This window comes from Chrysoperla carnea, chromosome 4 (genome assembly GCF_905475395.1).
Source record: "Chrysoperla carnea chromosome 4, inChrCarn1.1, whole genome shotgun sequence".
NCBI lineage: Eukaryota > Metazoa > Arthropoda > Insecta > Neuroptera > Chrysopidae > Chrysoperla > Chrysoperla carnea.
The window spans coordinates 14,206,378-14,214,626 of NC_058340.1; positions in this window are offsets into that span (position 1 = coordinate 14,206,378).

An 8,249-nucleotide genomic window follows, 5' to 3' on the forward strand; every position below is an offset into this window, starting at 1 on the left:
CGCAACGTTATTTTGGTATACATCTAACCGCGTAAAGCCCGTAGGATTTTATAAATAGAAAAATAGTAATACATGATTGAAAAAAATGTGCCTAGGTTATTTTCAGTCTTCCTGGTCAGGTTAATCGATGGCCAACTTTATTCTTTATTTGATGTTATTTTATTTTTTAAATTAGAATTATCTATGTTTTGTAGCAGTTTTTTTTTCCTCAAAAATGCAAAAAGTATTTATTTATATAAAAAACCAAGTGTTTCATATTCATATAATATAACTACATTTCATATAATATAACTACATATGCCATATTATTTTGAAATACATGGTTCGATTAGTTGGTTTTGGAAACTATTGTACGTTCTATGATTCAACGGCAATATTTAATATACTCCAATCATTTATCATACGTTTAAAATAATAAAATTGATCAATCAATTGACCTGCCTGCCTATGATTTAAATTTGATATAAATTTACGATTTATAAAGATGCCAAAAATTATAGGTTATTGACTTATAAGAAATAATAAAACATGCAAAATGAATTAAGAAAATAAAATAACAACACTTCGACAATCCATTCGATTTTAGTTATTTTTATTAATTGGTAGCTGCTACCAGGCCGCTTCGCTATGCAATTCTAACTTTATAAACATTCATGTACCAAGATAAGTATTTTTAGTTTCAATTGATTATAACCATAAATGTGATTAGTAGGTGTAAAAAAAGAGTAATTTGGTGGTGTATTTATTATTCATATTACAAGTGAAATCTACAAAATTTAAAAAACCCCCGACATATTTTCGGGTACGAAACACTTAACTCGCACTTGAAACGCAGCTAAGAACCCTCTCCATTAAATTACATTTCAAACAAAACAAAAAAATCAAAATCTGTTCATCCGTTAGGGGCTACGAGTCACAGACAGACTGAGACACACACATAGCAGTCAAACTTATAACAACCCTTTTTTAGTTCGGGGGTTAAAAATACGTTATGGCTTCGCTATAATTAAAAATTAACGACAATGAGAATAAAGTTATTCATTAAACTTATTACGATTTATTTCGGAATAACTTTGGGTTTAATAAAGATTTTAAAGGAAATTTCGGAAAATTCATAATGATTCTGTTGGTTAAACGTAACCTCTTGTTCACTAGCTTAATTTTCATTTCACTAAAGTTAGGTGAAAATTAATTGCTACTTGCCACAAGCGCTGTGTACCCTAAATACATTTAATAATACAAAATTTTTCAAGGTTTTAATTTCGATTGTAAAAACAATTTATGAAATTTAATTAATAAAATTTAGTATTAAAAATAAACTTTATGTATTATAAATAATCATAAAGTACAAATATTTAATATTAACCGCATCATCCTGCTCCGCATTGTACGATATTTTGTACCTCTATATAAAAACTATTAGAAGACTTCTAGTAGAAATTAGAAAACAATTCACTTAATTATTAAGGAAGTAAAATAAATAAGTATAAAGTAAAATGTAAATAAATAAATTAGTATACATGGTATATTTGGACTAGCTATAACCCTGTTTCGACAAAGCGCTTAAGCAAGAGATTTTTCGAAACTGGGCTATGGAACTTCATTTTCGAAATTTATGATCATAGCCTTATATCATGAAGGATCCTTAGTTTATCCTGTGTGTCAAATTTCCTAAACACCCGTTTGGGCAATATTTACAAAAATGTCTTTTTTGCAAAATTTCAACATCTGTTTCTAGAAAAAGAGGCTTCCCCGGCTATAAATGTACTGAGAAATTATTATTATTTTAAAGTTATATAACACTTGCTGAAATCCTGATTAACTAGGACCGTCCTGTATCTTGTATAACAAATGTACTTTACAAAAAATACCAGATAAAAAACTTGACTTTGCATGATTTTGAATGGCTACCCAAATAATATTTCGATTTCATAAAAATAATATTTCGATTTTCAATTTCGTGGAATAAAATTGTTTTCATCTCAAACCTTTTAAAGTGAGAAAAATCAGTCATGTTTCTATGTAAGCCAGAAACTGGCTTAGTGAGAAAATTCCATAAACGAAAAAATGATTTCGTTTAAATTTATAACAGCCATGCGTGTATATTATATACAGAGGTAATGTAACTGTTCACACCAGGCTTATTTTTTTTATTAAATATTTATTTCAACTAGACACTAAACTGTTGAATTTTTCATATCAAATAAAATGAATAATAAATTCAAAATATATTTCAATATTTTTATTGTTTTTAAATATGATTTTTATGAACGTTTAAATAAATTATATTCAATAGTGTGTGCTTTAATTAATAATTCAATACTAAATAAAAAATTATTTATTACGATTGTAAAATATTTATAAATTATGTAAACGATTCATATAAAAAAAAAATTATCATTGTTACGTGATTGTTGTATTGATTGTTCTAACAATTAATGTAGATATTATTGGAAACAACACCAAAGTGAAAAATTTTTAAGAAATTCTTGCAACTGTATTTATAATCTTTTCAGTTCTGACATTAATATTTTTTCTTTTTTAACCGACTTCAAACAAAAAGGGGGGAGGTTATCAATTTTACTTTATTTATTTTTTTATGTGTGTTACCTCAGAACTTTCGACTGGGTGAACCGATTTTAATGATCGTAATCTATTTGAAAGCTGGTGCTTCCCGTGTGGTCACATTTCATTTTGGTCGAAATGAAAAGCTTGCGTTATATTGATGTTTAGCTATAAAACTAAATTTTGTTGAATATTGGTTAAAGCACTTGTCGTGAATGCTTCTAATCCTTATTTATTGAAAAGCTATCATCATATGAAAATTATTATATCCTGAAATTCCACAAAAAAATTTATTTGCAGTTTGAATACCATGTACCTTTAACGAAATACAATTTTCTTTGCTTTGTTCAACTTATATAAAATAGACAATAAACGACAATAACATTTTAGAATAAAACAAAAAATTATTTTAATAGAAACAATTCTAATCTTTGCCAAAATATGTTTTTATATAAATTCAAACATAAAAAGAAAATTAAACTATTTACATATATAAGCGAATAATATGTTTAATATAATTTTATTTTGTTGTATATCCAATCCAATGTGATACTGTTTTATGTCCAAAAATTTTACAAAATTTAAAAAATTGATTATTTATTTGCAAATGAATGAGATTTTTTTAAACGGTGTATTCGCACCGTGCGTGAGTTTTATTGGAGCCGTTTCCATGGTAACGATACACTAATACGATAATATACGATACGATAATTATGGAATTGTATGGATGCATTTGTAATTGTATGGATTGCATTTATGACTTACATTGAAAATTTAATATTATTGTCTCACAAATTTAAATAAATAATTACGATAACTTACATTTAAACAAGAGAAAACAAACAATTGACTGAGTTAATGTGCTCTCACGGGTAAACAGTGATGTTTACGAAAAAATGTTGTTTAATATTTTATAAGGAACATTTTTTACATTTAATTTTTTGTTTTATCTCTAACGGTTTACAAGAAAGGTCCTACGCAGCAAAGACCCAAATGACCTTATGACTCCTTAGAAAAATTCGAAAAAATCGTAAAAAATTATTTGTTTCGGAATTTGATGAAACTCAGTTTATAAGGTAATTTTGACCCAAGAAATTCAAAAATCGAGTTTATTTGGCGATTGGCCGAGTAATTTTCGATAAAAACGATATTTCGGATCGATTTCGGGTATTATCTCGAGAATTATTCGCCCAATCGTTAAATGAAACCGATTTTTGTATTTTTTGGGTCAAAATTACCTTATATACAGAGTTTTATCGAAATTGGAGACGATAAATTTGTATCGATTTTTTGCAATTTTTTCAAGGGGTACCCCTTAGAAAAATTCGAAAAAATCGTAAAAAATTATTTGTTTCGGAATTTGATGAAACTCAGTTTATAAGGTAATTTTTACCCAAGAAATTCTAAAATCGAGTTTATTTGGCGATTGGCCGAGTAATTTTCGAAAAAAACGATATTTCGGATCGATTTCCGGTATTATCTCGAGAATTATTCGCCCAATCGTTAAATGAAACCGATTTTTGTATTTTTTGGGTCAAAATTACCTTATATACAGAGTTTTATCGAAATTGGAGACGATAAATTTGTATCGATTTTTTGCAATTTTTTCAAGGGGTACCCCTTAGAAAAATTCGAAAAAATCGTAAAAAATTATTTGTTTCGGAATTTGATGAAACTCAGTTTATAAGATAATTTTGACCCAAGAAATTCAAAAATCGAGTTTATTTGGCGATTGGCCGAGTAATTTTCGATAAAAACGATATTTTGGATCGATTTCCGGTATTATCTCGAGAATTATTCGCCCAATCATTAAATGAAACCGATTTTTGTATTTTTTGGGTCAAAATTACCTTATATACAGAGTTTTATCGAAATTGGAGACGATAAATTTGTATCGATTTTTTGAATTTTTATTCACAGCTATCTTGTGGGTTATAATTTATGAGAAATTTTTCGAGTTATGGAAGAAACTTAGTGGATTTTTGATTTTTCAACGAGCTTTAACTAATCTATGTTATATTATTTTAGAATAGTTAAATAAAATTTGCCGGCCGGCATATAAAAAAGTACGTATGTAATATCTATAGGTATAAAAAAATATCGTGGGTGTTTTATAAAATTTATTATTTTATTTGTGGACAAAACGTGAATCTCCCCAAGTTATTTTCAAATATGTTCTAACATTAAAAAATTATTTTTATTTTCTATTTATGTGGGCTTGTCTGATAATAACGAATTGTTAACAGATGGATACTTAGTTACAAGTAAGAAAATTTTCATTTAAGGTAGTTCCTCCGCGACCGTCCAGTCAAAAAGTTTTGGACTAATACTATCATTCAGTGCATTACATGTGCTATGACTATTATACATATACCATATATTATTTTCAAAAGACTGTAGTTCCTCACTACTGATTCTAGTATACATATAAACACACACACTATGACATATGCCTTTAACATTAGTCTTCATATCTTTTCCACAAAAATCATCGCTAAAACGAGTTATTTATTTAAGTTTTTTATCGAAACTATATGGTAAATAATTTTTATTTTTATTTATATATTTTCTAAATATAGTATTCTACATTATATTAGTTTTTCATAGAGATGGTGGACGTCATTCATTGGTAAATAAATATAATATTTGTAAATTTGTGTATTTTTATACACTTCTCCCATGTACACGTACAAATTGCGTCACTTTTAATTGCTAATATCTCATGTATGGCATGGTAAATCATCTTCTAATTTTAACAGCAAGTGTATTATGAATTAAATATTTTATATTCTGAGTTTTGAGAAATTCTTGGAATATCACTTTCGTGTAGGTACTACCTTAATTTCTTCGTCATTTGCATAAATAATAATTTAAGGAATTTCTAAGCTCGCATTCGAGATATAAAGAAATTTCAGCTTGATTTCTCTTTTCGTTTTTGAATTATCGTAATGGCAGATTGAAATGCGGATCACGAGAAAACGACTAGTTAGTTGGTTTTATAAATATCTTCTAAGCGTTACAAACTTGGGACTAAAATTAGTATACCTTGATATATGTATATTTCATATATACAGGGTATAAAAATCAGTACCCTATTTCTAAGGAAGTAGCAAATCATGGAGTGTGCTCTTTGGGGTGTGTTATAGTGTGCGTTCATTCAATTCATTAATACAAATATTATTTCTAATATTAAACTTCAAATCATAAAATCTTAGGTAAGAACGGGTTTAACCCCCTCCCCCTACGTAAGCACATGATTAAATTTTAATCTCCTCTCAAACGCTTACGTAATTAATGAATAGGCCCTTACAACGAATTTATTTTAAAATATTCCTATATCCATGCCCTTACCCCTTAGAACTCCTGAAATATTATTTCTGTTCTTTCTTACAAGCATTCGTAGAAAGACCTTCGTTTTCATAAAGAAAATTCTATGCACAATTCGTGCGATTTGTAAACTACTTAATCGCAAATTAACTTAATCGAGTCAAACAACATGACTCCATTCTCGTAGATAATTGATAATTTCCGCCCTTCTTTCACAATATACTCTGTACCCATGTGAAGAGTATACAATTTGGCTTTTGAAATAATAATGATAATACCAATACAAAGAAAGTTATATATTTCCTCAACAAAACTTTTTTCGCAAATAAATACTGAAGTCGATGTGGAAAACTTTTATTAGAATTAATTCCCAGTTTTGTTTATATGACAACTAATATACGATACTCTTAAGCAGGTAGTTGTAGCATGTATTGTACGAATATACGTATTTCTTTACACAGGTGTTGGTAGTATGTCATGTGATGAGTATTTAGAAGATGAATTTGTTTATTCACAACCATCGAATTCTGCTGATGTTTGGAGTTTTTTTTACAAAAACGAATATTCCATGTAAACCCCGTACGTTGATAGTCCTATCAGAGGACGCTTATTCCGTAAATTATTAATGGTAAACACCCGCTTGTGCATGTACTCCCGAACAACAAAAATTCACGGTTTTCTCACCTTTGAAGATGGTAGAAGATGTATCAACCTAACATAACATCTATGCTTCTTTTATCTATAACTGATATATCAATTTCATTAAAGTTTAAACACCCGGTAGGAACTATATTCCTCTTTTACCTATAAATGTAGTGCTTACTTTTTTTATTTACAAGATATTTTTCTGAAAATTTTAGGTATTAATTTTAGAAGTCAAATACTTGTTTGATTTAAAGAATTCAATTTTATAGCTACTTTTAGTTTTTACTGTACTGCATTGTATGTAAGATTTTACTGTATTGAAATTGCAATTGAGTTTAAAAAAGACATACTTCTGATTTAATAGTCAACCCAATATGTGCGTACATTACGATTGGTTTGATCAGGATATTTATTATGACATAGCATTAAAATTTCTTTGTACTTACATTAAATTATCTCTGTTATCATTAACTTCTAATAACTTTCACAACTCAATTTTTGTTTAATGATAAAACATAAAATTTTGACAAAAAAAAGAATAAATTCACAATTATGATAATAATATTTTTGCATTTTCTCAAAATTCATGGCAAGCTGAATCGATCGAAAAAGTTTTAGTTTCCTAAGTAACCTAGATGAAAATAGTCGGTTTTTGGTGTCGTTTTTTCCTGTTGCATTTTTTTTTGGCACAAAAGTGTCATCTGAATGATATGAAAAACATTCTACGTAATTCTTAGAAAAAAGCAACGGAAAGCGCGAGGAACGAACTTCAACTTCTATTTTCTAGTCGAAAGTATGCGATAAAATTTTAAATAACCTTTTTTTGTAAAAAAATTAATTTGCAACAACTTTGAGATAGCGGAAAGGGTAGCATCTTAAATTTTTGAATTTAAGTTCGTCAAAGGTATTTTACCTTTCCAAAATATCCTTCTGATACAATTTTTTTCCCCTATGATTTAGAGAAAGAGAAAGTTAATTAGATTGAAGTATTTGGGTTACGGGCAAAATTTGGGTTACGGAAAACTCGACACTAAATACATACCTTACCCAGTACAAGAAAGAAAAAAGTATGTTGAAAGCGCTTTGTCTGCATTGAAACATCTTTGCAACGTTTGGTGGGTATATTCTACTGATATAACATCAAAATTCGTATATTATGATTATAACATAATATTTATATAGAATTGTCAAATTGCTGACAGATAATCCTTATTTAAAAGCTACACTACCAGACACACATTTTAAGCCTGAACGTTAAACTTGATCTTAAAATTATTATTTTAAATGTTATAATATACTTCATCAGCACAAACGTAAGCGGATTTTAAGGGAAAATTTCCTCCTTAGGATTAATAATTTTAAAATAACCTATGTGACATAAATAAAATTTTTATAGAAACAGAGAACAATTATAAATGATGAAAATGTGGGTGCAAAGTGACATTCTTTCTCGATTTGAAACAATTGTATGTTGTTTTTGAAAATGGGATTTTCAAAGTTAGACTGTCTGATAGTGCCAGTAAAAAACAAAAAATTTTTTTACAGTCTACCATTGATAGGGGAAATATATACAGCCACAAGCAACAGAAAAATGAATAAAAAACGCTTAACGCATTAATGCATTGACATTAGTTAGAAACATAGAAGCAGAACATTAAATTGCTAATATCTTTTTAAACATTAAAGTGAAGAATTGCAGTAAGAATGAATAA